We start from the raw sequence: 12,959 nt of genomic DNA, 5'->3' as shown, positions 1-12,959 counted from the left end.
TGGCAATGTCCTGCCCTGTTGCCTTGGGGTGGGAGCCTGGTTCTGGGCTGTGCTCTGGCTTGGTACAGAACAGCAGAATTCACGCTGGTCCCTCCTCTCACAACCCCCTGTGAAGGCATTCAGCATCTCGCCTTCCTCCTCCCGGGGCTCTTGGCCCTCCTGCCCAGCACTCCTTGTTCTGTAAGGCTCCAGCTAGATCATTCCCTTCCTCAAGGACATGATGGGCTCCCTACTGACTTTCAAAGCTTGCTATTTTGTTTGCTCACTGTGGTTTCTGTATACTCACTAGCAACAGTCTTAAGTGCCAGAGATCTAAAAAAAATCACGTGCCGAGTAGGGAAAAATGACAGTGAAAGACCTGGAGGTTGAGGAAGCACAGTGTACCGCAGGGGTCCCCAGTGTCCTGGAGTATCTGTTAGAGTTGGCTCCCCAGCCTCGTCCAGGCTGCTGGCCCACTCTGGCCCTGGTGCAGGTCAGCCCCTGACCCTACACCCCAGGCATGGCCTGGGCCATGCAGAGCAGGAGGGACCATTTCTTCCCCGCCAGGATGGTCTCAACCTGATGATCCCAAAGTGCTGGGGTTATAGGTGTGAGCCACTGCGCCCGGCCTCCCAAGTTATTTTCTAAATGCATGAGCCGCCATCTCTCAGATCATGCTGAACTCTTAATATGCAGCTGGCTTCTGTTTTAAATTGCATTTTTTGCCTTGCTCGCCTTAGGGGTTTTGCTCGGGATATGTTTTTTCATAGCCAGAATAAAGACCCCACATTTCTATTCTGCTCCCTGCTCTCAGGGAGGTTGTGGCCAGAGGGAGCAGATGAGTGGCAGAGTGGTGTCAATGACAGAACTGTGTGGGCTGCAGGGCAACAGGGCACCTCATCTGCACAGCGTCTGGATCACGGAGGTGCCAGAGGGTGGTTGAACTCAGTCTGAAAGGACAAATTCAAGTCAGCCTCTCACTCGGGGAAGGGATGTCAGTAGAGAATTTGAAGTGTGGGAAGGTACAGGAGGGAGAGGCTGGAATGCAGAGCAGTGGGGCTGGCCACAGGGGAGAGGCGTGCCTCTGAGGGGCTGCAGGAAGGATGAAGATACAGAGGGCTGGGGGCCGAGGCCTGGCCCCGGAGCAGAGGTGAGGGTTGATGACTGTGTAGGATGGGTGGCGAGGAGGGGATGGTAAGAGGCAAAACTGGCAGCTCCTGGGCAGCGTGACCCTGCTTCTCCTTGCTCTCCTGCTGGGGAGCCAGGGGATGAGGCTGTGCTCTGAGTGGGCCATCTAGGGCAGAAGGGACAGTAGTCCCAGAGCTGGGCTTTGAGATGGGCCATCTCAGGTTCCCTCCCAGGTGAGGCACTGCTGGTGTGCAGGTCCCCCCCACAGCATCTGGGAGAAAGGGTTTTTTTAAATGGGTGTGCAGGTACCGACTGTGCAGAGGTGCCCCAGGACCAGAACTGCACCCCCTCTGCTGAGGCACCCTCTCCTTCACCCCCATCACTCTCACCCCCTGCCCCTTCTCTCCAGCCTGGCAGAAGAGAAAGGAGGCTGGGCTGCCTCGGGCGGAGGTGAGTGGCTGGCACCCGAAGCTGAATGAGTGAGGGGCCTAGAGGGCTTAGAAACTGCTTTGCGCCCACAGGCCCTAAAGCTGTTGGAGCTGGAGGGTCCCATTCTGCTGGCTCTGCCTGGCTGTGGGACCAGCCTTCCCCTGACTTTCTCCCTTCCTCCCGCCCCGCAACCCTGCTGCCCCTCCCCAGTACAGGAGCCATGCCCACTCGTGGCTTGCTCATGTGCAAGGATGGATTTGCATGTGCCCCAGTGCAGGTCCTCAGCAGGCCCGCCCCACACCTGCTCACCTTCAAGGGTTGAGGAGGCACTTGAGTGCTTTGTGCCCTCATAACTTCGGGTCATGCCTCTGGGGCACCTCTTGCCACATAACAGCAGGTATCTCTGGCTTCCTGCCACCCTGGGTGCTCCTGGAGGGTGGATGTTTCCTTATGCAGCCTGGCAGGAGGAATGGGATTCGGCGGTTCACTGCAAGTAGGGGGCTCTGCTTTTGGGCTGCTCATTGAGGTTAGCTTCTCCTCAAGCAACATTTAGAAGATTTTTTTTCTTTTTGACGGGGTCCCACTCTGTTGCCCAGGCTGGAGTACAGTGGCACCATCTTGGCTCACTGCAACCTCTGCCTCTCGAGTACAAGCAATTCTTCTGCTTCAGCCTTCTGAGTAGCTGGGACTACATGTGTGTGCCACCACACCCAGCTAATTTTGTATTTTTAGTAGAGACGGGGGTTTCACCATGTTTGTCAGGCTGGTCTCGAACTCCTGACCTCGTGATCTACCTGCCTTGGCCTCCCGAAGTGCTGGGATTACAGACGTGAGCCGCTGTGCCCAGCTAGAAGATTTTTAACAGTGCAAGTCACCACCACACCCACCTCCTACCACTAGAAAAGCTGCATGTAGGGATGGGCAATGTGTGTGGGGAGATGTCCCTAGGCTGTCGGAGGGAGAGAGAATTGATAGGAGCTCTTTGGAAACTTACTTGGAAATACCTACTAATGCTAAACATATACCTACCCTGTGATCCAAGCAGAATGAGAGCATATGTCTACTGAGTGGTGTGTATAAGAATGCACGTAACAGTTTTATTCATCAGAGCTCAAACACAGAAACAGCCCAAATGCCCTTGACGGTGAGAGTAGATACATGAATTGTGGTGTATTCACACAGTGGAATACTACTCGGCAACAAAAAGGGACAAGCCACAGACACAGGTGCAACAGAGATGAACATCAAGGGCGTGTCTATTAAGCACCAGAAGCCAGACACAACAAAGCCGGCATTGCGTGATTCCGTTTGTAGGAAGTTCAGGAACAGGCAAAACTAACTGGTGATAATAGAAGCCAGTGGGTTTCTCGGGCTGAGGGTGTGGTATTGACTAGGCAGGTACACAGAAAACCTGGGGTGCGGAAATGTTCTCAGGCTTGATGTGGGTGGTGATTACAAGGGTGAACATATATGTAAATAAATCATCAAGCTATACGCTTAGAGGAGTGCACTCTGTGTATGTTATTTCTCAATAAGAAAGTTAAAGGGAAGAAAAATGCTTATAAAAGGGCTTCTGAGATTCTAATTAGTTCCTTTAAATCTCACTGTAGCTTTTTCAGCAAAAATGAAGGAGGCCCACATGGTCTACGTTTTCTTCAGAATCCCAGAGGATTCTGATTTATGGGCAAAGAGGCCCAGGGCAAAAGCCTCTCACAGCTGCGTGCTGAGCAGAGCAAGCGAGCGGCGGCTTTCCCCGGGCCTGACGGGGAGGGCTGAGCAGGCCCCCTCTTCAGACAGCGGGAGGGTGGGCACTGCCTGGAGGGCAGCCCTCGGGACCCCCTCCCCCGGCTGCAGCCAGACCCTGGCTTCCTCTGGTTCCTGGAACCTGCCCTACCCAGCCGGTGTTTCCAGCACTTAAGGCTGGGAGCTAAGCCGTTCTTCCACTCCAGGAAAATATTTGTTCAGGGACTTGGCACCCGAAGAAGAGGAAATAAAAGCCACCTTGGAGTCGAGCGGGCGGCTCTGCTGCCGGCGGCTGTGTCTGCCCCTCCAGGTTGCCTCCACAGGTGCCCAGACCCAGCGTCTGGGGCCCTGCCAGGAGCCCCACCCCACAAACAGGCCCGCTTAGGGATAAGCCTGGGGTGCCACTGCTTATTCATTCATTCATTCATTCAGTCATCTGTCGGTTCTGTCAACAAGTGTTGATGAAACCTACTACGTGTCAGGCACAGAGCCCAGCCCTGGATACTGTCAATGACCCAGGCCCTGTCCTTACCTTCAAGGGTGTTGCAAGGTAGTGAGGGAGGCTGGCAGCATAGTAGGAGCATTGGGGGTATGGAGGTGAGGCCAGGGGGAGCCACTGGGCAGGCCAATACGACCAGACTCTTGGCAGGCACCTGGCGTCAAGCCAAAGGAAACATAAGGTCAAATGAAGGGATGACCTAGAGTGGGAAGAGCAGTCCAGGCAGATGGAACAGCATAGGCAAAGTCCCAGAGGTAAGACAGCACGAGGGCTTGTGGTGTAGCGTTGATGGGGTTGGTTGGGGTTGGGGCTGGGAGTTCAGCACGAGGAGGTTGGAGGTAAAGGCTCAAGAAACTCCCTCCTGGGCATAATGCTCAGGACTGTGGGCTGTATCCCGACAGCAGTGGAAGTTTTTATTTGTTTTGAAACATTTAAACACATTGATTTTGATTCTTTTTAAAATAGAGTAGAAAAAGAAAATTAAATTGACCTCAAATCTCGCCACCTAGATATTTTCTGATGACCTCTAAAAAATTAAAATATGCACATGCACATGATTCAAAATCCAAGCAGAACAGAAAAGTCCGAAATGAAAAGTGAAATCCTCCTTCTCCCCACCTGTCTCTTGCCAAAGGCAATTTCATTTAATAGGTTTTTGATTGCTGTTTCCAGAAATTTTTTCTGTGCACATACCTGTGAGGATAAGTCTATGCTTTTAAAAAGTTACACCAAAGGGATGGGTCTATCCACCGGGAGCTGCAGCTCCTTTTCTGACCTAGTTTCATCTCGGCACGTGCAGACAGTTCTACCCCATTCGTAAATGACTGCGGAGCATTCAGTTGTGCCGATGGACTGCAACTGATCTAATTCTTCCCTATTGGTGAGCACCTCATTTCCAGGCTTCTGCTGTTTCAGGCAGTGCTGGACTGAAGCTCTTGTGCAGGGATTTTAGTAAATCATTCTCAGTGGACACCTCAGAGGCTTTTCTCACAGTGGGCTCTGGATGGAAAGGGATATCCTTTACAATTGCCCTCCAAAAACTTCACCCATTGGCCACACCTGTTACCGTGCCCAGACTCCCGGTGGGAGTCCCGGAGACCACCCCTTCAAATGGTTCCATTTTTTTCTTTCCACTGGAGTGGAGGGTGGAGATGATATCACACGGTTGTGTTGATTTTCCTTTATTTAATTGCAAATAAGGTTAGGAATCGTTTCATATGTTTTTTGTTTTGTTTTGTTTTGCTTTGAGACAGAATCTTGCTCTGTTGCCCAGGTTGGAGTGCAGAGGCGCTGTCTCGGCTCACTGCAACCTCCGCCTCCCAGGTTCAAGTGATTGTTCTGTGTTAACTCCGGAGTAGCTGGGATTACAGGTGCCCGCCATCATGCCCGGCTAATTTTTTTGGGGTATTTTTGGTAGAGAGGGGGTTTCGCCATGTTGGCCAGGCTGGTCTTGAACTCCTGACTTCAGGTGATCTGCCCACCGAGGCTTCCCAAAGTGCTGGGATTACAGATGTGAACCACTTTACTCGGTCTGAAATTTTTTAATAATTCAAATTTATGTTAAGGTCAAAATAAGGGGGAAAAGGGGGCATGTAATGTTAAAAAGGAAATGTAATTTTTTCCTTTCTTAAAAAAAAACTAAGGTATTTTTTACACACAGTAAAATTTGCCCTTATTGTTATACAGCCTCCTTTCAAATGCATGCAATTGTATAACCACCACTACAATGAGGATCTAGAACAGTTTAATCATCCCAAAACTTCCCCGCGCACTCTGTGGTCAATCCCGTCCCCACCCTGCTCCTGGCAACCACTCATCTGTTTTCTGTCCCTGCAGGCGCTGCCTTTTCCAGATGACCTATGAGTGGAATCATATAGTATGATGCCTTTTGAGTCTGACTTCTTTCATTTAGGAGACCGCATCTGAGCTCCATCCAAGCTGTGTGCGTCAGGAGTGAGTTCCTTTTCATTGCCGAGTAGTATTCCACGGGGTGGAAATGATGACTTTGTAATGACTCAAAACTGAGAAATGCAAATGCTCTTCAACTATGAATATTTCCTTATTTCTAGATTCATAAATCAAAATACTTCCTTTGTCCCTACAAATCCTGATTTAGAATCCAAAAAGCATGGTCTGTTTGCCTGAGGCTAAGAAGTGACCTTGGAGAACCTGAAGAGGCGAACAGGTCCAGGGCCAGGGGGCAGGAGGACACTTGCTCCAGGGACCTTGGGCTGACTGTCTGGCCTTTTTTCTGGGCAAGCCTAGCCCCAGTCCACATGGCGCCTCTGCATCCCCATTCAGGTGGGGTCCAGCTTAGTTAGCAGACAACACCTCTGACCGGTAAGAGAAAGTCACTCTGTCCTCCAGGCTGGTGAGCCTTGCACCTGGACAGCAGGATTTCAGCCCCCACTGGCTCCTTGACCTCGGCAAAGCCTGCACAGCTCTGTGGGCAGTCCAGGTTTGGACTGGATTTAAGGCTGAAAAGTCCTGAGACCTGCAGAGCCAGGAGGCAGCAGATGGACTGGCTGCCCTCATGAGAGCATAGGGATGAGCCTGCTGGGGTTCCCGTGGGTGGCCTCAGAGCCCCCTGTGGGCAATCTGGACCTCAGAAAGACCTTTCTGGGGCAGCATCTTTCTTCTTCTTTAAATTAGAGATGGGGTCTATGTTGCCCAGGCTGGCCTCAAACTCCTGGCCTCAAGCCATCGTCCTGATTCAGCCTCCCAAATAGCCTCCCAAATAGGGATCACAGGTGAAAGCCACTGAGCCCAGCCAGGATCTTCAATCTCAAATCAGCAGAGCCCTTTCTAGGACAGATCCCTGACCAGACCATACCCATACGGGCCATCGACTGGGACACCTGAGGGCAAACAGCTTCCCTCTGTGGGGGCTTTTAACCCCCATGTTTGCACCTAATATGAAAGTGGGCATGGGGGAGTAAGAAACATGGTCACTCCTTCAGAACTCATGGAGGAGGCAGGAGGGCATGGTGGGTCAGAGAAAGACTCCGTAGCCAGATGGCTGGGCTCAAAGTCCTGGTCCTGGCATTTTCTAGCCTCGTGATCTACTGCACAGGGTGTCTGTTGCGAGCCTAGGTGAGGGGTGGCATGGCCGCACATGGGCCACTGCAGCCTCTCAGCACCTGATGGACGTCGTTGTTGGCCCAGTGACAGTGCCACAGGCTGAGGAGGTCGGAGCCCCAGCTCAGACGCCTGTTCACCAGGGCTGCCTCCCTCTGGTCCTCACCTTCACCCCACCCATCAGATGTGGCCCCGGGTGAGATGACTTCTCACACCACCCAGGATTCTGCCAGGGCAGGGTAACCAGGTCTAGTGAGAACCAGGCTGGGGGGCCTCAAGGGTGCAGACCCCAGCCCCATCCTCCTGATAGCTGCTCCCTGCAGCCTGAGGGCCACGGGAGAAGGTCCACACTGGCCCCTGGGTCCCCAGTGCAGGAGCAGCCTGGCCTACCCTCTGGGTCCAGCCTAGCTACTCCTGAGGGTGGAAAAGAGCCCATGGCATGAGGGCTGGGCTGAGTTCCAGTAGTGGCTGCCTGGACAGAGTCCGCAGAAGGAAGAAGACTTTTATCAACTCCTTTTTTTCTGTGTCTCAAGATTCTCAAGGCTAACATTTTTATTTATTTTTCTCTTTTTAAAGAAGCTGTTTTGCCCTATGAGATGTGCTACCACTTGAACCCATTAGAAAAGTCTGTTTTCTTGGTGTGAAAGATAAAGGCTTTCAGGCCTCAGAATCCAGACACACAGCAGGGCTTCTCGCAGAGGGAATTTAAGCATGCTTGGTGCACGAAATGGGGCACAGTCCCTGCTCCCAGGGGGAGCTTAGCTGTCCCTAAGATGTGCTTCTCAGGTACACAAGGCTGACCAGCCAGGGCTGGACCCCTCCGCAGAGAAGGCTTGCGTCCACAGTGCTCGGGGCTCATCACCATCCTTCCCTCATCGTATTTTCACAAAAACTCCGGAGCTGCGTGATGGTGCAGGCCTTGTTATCACTCCCATTTTGCAGGCAAGGAAACAGGTCTGGAGAGGATGAGGGTTTGCTCAAAGTGGCAGGCCTGGATCTTTGGGACCTGTTGGACTTGATTTTGTGGCCCTTGGTGGAGACTGAAGTGGGACTGCTTGAGGGGGCTGGCCTGGCTACTCAGACACTCCTCGTCCAGGCCTGACGGGGAGCCCTTCCTCCTTGGTTTCCTTACAGGAAAAGTGGGAGGGCCGGTGCCCACCTTCAGACTCAGATGAGACTTTGAAAGTGATTTCAGAAAATGCAGCCTGCCAGTAAATGTCAGGCACCAAGATTCTGGTGAATAAGGACAACCATTTCCGACGTGCCTAGAACATGCCAGGCCCTATCCGTGCTTACCCTCTGATTTCAGTGACAGAGTAATACAGTGGCAGGAGCAGGGGTTTTGGGGTTAGACCCCGCTTTACTGACTGTGGGACCGTAATCTCCTTAGAACCTCAGCTCTCTCATCCGTGAAATGAATTCATCTCCTAGGGGCGTTAAATAAAGTAATGGGAGTAAACTGCTTAGCATTTTGGTGAGGGCACTTTGCAAGTATGACACAAATAGTGGCTATGACTCTGATGGTCACAGAATCGCTGACAGGCAGGAATTGACACCCCCTTTTTGCAAATGAGGAAACTGAGATCCAAGCTGGTTCTTCATGCAGCTCCTGAATGGCCAAGCGGACCTGCAGACCCGGGTCTGAGCTGTTCCTGTGCTGCAGCTGCTTCCTGCTCACCCATTCTGTCCCAGAGGACACCTGGACAGGCGTGGGAGAGGCTCTTCCAGGCTGGAGATGCCCCAGCAAGCCCTGAAGCAGTTCCCAGGCATGGGAAAGGGTGGCCTCCCTGACACGCCTGGGCGCTGGCACCACATCAATGCTGAGGTGCCCTGCAGGAAACCATGGTCATGAGTACACGCACAGCCAGGGGGCAGATGGCAGCTCATTTCTGCCCAGCCCCAGGCAGCTCCGTGTCCCTATGAGCCAGTGAGCAGGTGGGGGATGTCACTTGGTGTCTGTCAGATCCAGAAGTTGGAGAGCAACCCCTTGCTCCATGGTGGGGTGAGCATGGGCAGTGCCCTCTGCCTTGCAGCCTCCCAGGCAGCCATCTACTTAGGCGGCGCTGGGGAAGCCCAAGAGAATAACTGCAGCCCCCCAGGTGGCCTGAGCACATCACTACGTGCGCTTCACTCCTTCAGCACAGTCACTGAGGCCTCCTCTGGGTCAGGGCCTGGGGACCCAGAGATGAGCAGGAGCACAGCCCTGGCCTCCGAAGAGCCCACGGTTTTGTGGCAGTACACACATGCATCGTTAAACAGCACAGATGTCCAAGGGCAATGTTGCAGAAACAGATGAAGGGCACCCCACCCAGCTTGAGGAGTTAGAGAAGACTGCCCGGAGGAGGAGGCACCTGAATGGGGTTTTGTCAAAGGGGCTGGCCTGGCAAAAGAGGAGAGAGGCAGGCGTTCTTGGAAAACGCTAGGTGCACCCCAGAACCCACAGGATCCCCCCCAGTGGGCAGTATCTGTATTGGGGGTGGAAAAGCAGTGAGAAGTGAGGCTGCAGGGACAATTGGAGCCAGCAAAGGAGGGCTGTTTTTCTAGGTCAAGGGCACAGGGCGTGGCTGATGGTGAGGGAGCCGGCTCTACTGGCTTTTGAGAGCTGACTGAGCTCATGAGTTCAGAGACCTCACAAGGTAGTTTGAAATTGGCCGTGATGGGAATATTTATACCATGGACATTGGCAAGGGCCACAAATCAGAGCCAGTTATTTAAAAAAGAAGAAGAAGAGGAAGCAGGGGACAGTCTGGGTGGATTCTAAAGTAAGGGCATGAGATAATTAGCTTCGTTTCTTAGAAAGATATTCTGGCTATTGTGGGATAAAGAGCAGATGGAGGGGAACGGGCTTGGAGACTGGAGCTGGGCCCTGGGTGACCTCCTGGAGACAGTGCAAGGCTGCCCAAGAAGGGTCTGGGGAGTGGGAGAGGATAGGCCCCTGCCTCCTGCTGTGTAACCCGACTCCCGCTGTGTCGGGCTCAGCCTGGGGGTGGGGCAGAGGATTAGGTGGCTCTTTCAGCCTTACTCAGCTAGAGCCTGAGAATCCCAGTAAAACCCTTAATGAAAAACACCTGGGGCTCTGCCCCGAGCCAGGCCTAGAGATGGGGATGGGAAGGGGATTAGGGGATCGGAAGTGAGGGTGGAGAGGGACCCTGCTCCATCCATTCATTTGTTCATTCATGAACTCTTGTTTCACCCAGCTCCCTGCGCCTGGCCCTGGGAGAAGGCGGAGCTGAAGAAAGAGGGGTTAAGGGAGCACAGGGGCCACTAGGGATCACTGACCCGGCGCCTGCCTCATGGACTGATGCTTACTCTATGGAAGCTTCCAGGCCAGGTCACAGTGTCAGAGTCATGACTGGGCTAGGTCCTGGGTCTCCCCTTCCCCGCAGAATCCTGTGTGTGTGTGTGTGTGTGTGTGTGTGTGTGTGTGTGTGTGTGTGTGTGTGTGTGTGTGTGTGTGTGTAAGTACATGCTTGCAGTCAGGAGAGGGGAGGAGTTGATTGGTGCGAATGCAGGAAGGCTGAAGGCTGAGGTTCACCCGCTGGAGTGGTGGAACTCAGCCTTCCTCCTTCCTGCCCGAGCCTATTGCAGACAGAGCATGTGAGATCCCAGAAAGAGACGTGGCGGATCCACAGCCCACTGGGGTTTGGCCTTGTCCAGCCTGGCCTCTGGGTCAGAAATGACCTGTGAGCCTTTGAAGCCTGGAGAGTGGGGTGTCTGTGGGAGGGGCTGGGTTCAGGCCCTCAGCCCACCCTTCTCTGGAGGGAGGCGCTGAGGAGGCAGAAGTTGCCTCGGGTGAGCAGGCACTTCCAGGCAGGCAGCATTGCTCTCTGGATACTCAAGAAGGCTCAGGGCTGGCCTGGAAGCAGCCATTGGCTCCCGGGCACTGTGTTGGCTGGCATCGGACTCAGGCTCCTGGGTGGAAGTGCTAGTGGTCACCAAACAATTGGGTTGGGATTTGGAAAATGGACGTTCTGTCCTGGGGCATGCTCCTCTGTGAACTCAGCTCCACCTGTTGCGTACCTTCCGCGCCCTCCTCCCCACCCAAATTCTGCCCAGGCACAGTCTCAGGGCAGGCAGGGGCACAGGGAGTGTCTCTGTGCACATTAGAAACAGCGCGCCCTTGGGGAAGATCCCCTCTGGGCAGACACCTGGCTTGGTGAGTGGGCATGGGCTTTACTGAAACTAGAAAAGAGGACACTGCTTCAAGCAGACACAGAGCAGTGCAGTGACCAATCTGCACAGATGCACCTGGGACCCTCGAGCTCGTCCTCCAGTGGCCGGCAGGGAGGGCTCCATTTGTACAAACACAGCTATTGCCTCCACGCCTTGTGTGCCCTTCCTCCACCCATGGGCCACCCTATTCCCCGACCTTCAGGTAATGGACATCTCTTTTTTTTTTTTATTTTTTTAGAGACAGAATCTCGCTCTGTTGCTCAGGCTGGAGTGCAGTGGCACAATCTGGGCTCACTACAACCTCTGCCTCCCGGGTTTAAAAGATTTTCCTGCCTCAGCCTCCTGAGTAGCTGGGATTACAGGCGCCCACCACCATGCTCAGCTAATTTTTGTATTTTTAGTAGAGATGGGGTTTCACCATATTGGCCAGGCTGATCTCAAACTTCTGATCTCGTGATCCGCCTGCCTCGGCCTCTTAAAGTGCTGGGATTACAGGGGTGAGCCACTTCGCCCAGCCCAATGGACATATCTTAAAGAGATGTTAGGGGCTGGGGCCTGGGGCGGGCATACTATGAAAGCAGAAATGCTCACACTTCAAGGGCTCTGGGAGGCGTGCCCCCCTGCTGACAGCAGCTCTCAGCGGAGGAAGTCCCCGAGGGCCTTCTGGGCACCATGTGGGGAGGGAGGCTTGGTATCTGCAGATGAAAGGCACAGGACCAGCTACAACCCCAGCTGCCACCCAGGAGGAGGCCCAGCCAGTCTTCCCAGGGCTTCCCTCCAGGGCCAGGTGGTCCCAGCCTGTCTGCTCCCCTCACTGTGTCTGTGGTGTATCCACAGATGCTCCGGGGTAGAGGAACTTGCCAGCCGGGCTGTGAGACACCACCACCTTCACTTCAGCCCTTGAAAGTGGAGCAGCCTTCCCAGCACCCTGGCTTCTCTTCTGACCATTGGCCCTCTAGGGCAAGCCCTCGAGAAGCAGTGCAGAGCTGCAGGCCAGCAGGCCCAGGGCCCTGCCCGATATCTTGGGTGCTTTCCTTCACTCCTGGGGCCTCAGATCTCCTCATCTGGAAATCAAGTTCAGAAAGGTGCAAAATGTACTGGTAAAAGGCAGAGCCGGGACTTGAACCCAGGACTGCCTGACTTCAACGCTTCATCCCCGCATCATGAGTTTCTCTAGGAGCCAGGGCAGACAGATGCTGACCAGGACTCATCTCTCATGGGATCCTTTAGGATGTGGCTGGCCCTGCAGCTGCTTCATGTGCATGAACTTCAAGAGGCCACAAAGCTGTGAGCATTCTTAGGGTTTCTGAGGGCCAACCCCTCAAAGTTGAGGTTCAGAGGAGGAGAGTCAGTTGCCAGCCGTGGGGAGCCCAGACTCCCTTGCTCCCAGCCAGTGCTCTTTCCGCTGTGCAGAGTGGCTTTCTCTAGCCCATCTAGATTAGATGCCACAAATGTATAGTGACTGGGGGCCTCCCCCATGGGAGGAGAAGGTCCTCTTGGGGAAGCAGAAGCAGGAGCCTTCGGCTCCATGACTGCAGCGATCACATGATATCGGCAGTGAGTCTGTCACCACTCCCTCTGCCCGCAGTTACTGACTCACAGAACAGTCCTTAGTTCCCCAAAAGGGAAGGAGCAGCCGCCCATGACTGGCAGAGAGAAGTTACTGGGAGCTCCCCGGTGGGTCAGTCACTAAGACTGGGCCCCAGGTTTGTGCTGGGCTTGAAAGCTCAGCAACAGTGACCTACACAAAGGTGGTCTGTGAGGCCTGGGGCACTGCTGAGCCCTCAGGCAGGAATTCAGGGGCCTCTGGCCTGGTCAGCTCCCTGAGGCCAGTGAGGTGGTAAGGAGGGGACGGGGAGTGGGAGCCAGGGCGGTGGAACAAGGGGCTGACCTAGGAAGCAGTCCTGCCTGGAGGCCCTGCTGAGTGCCA

This window comes from Aotus nancymaae, unplaced genomic scaffold, assembly GCF_030222135.1.
Source record: "Aotus nancymaae isolate 86718 unplaced genomic scaffold, 86718_ANA_hifiasm-v0.15.2.pri h1tg000057l, whole genome shotgun sequence".
Classification (NCBI taxonomy): Eukaryota; Metazoa; Chordata; class Mammalia; order Primates; family Aotidae; genus Aotus; species Aotus nancymaae.
Note: the sequence above shows the minus strand (reverse complement) of the source record.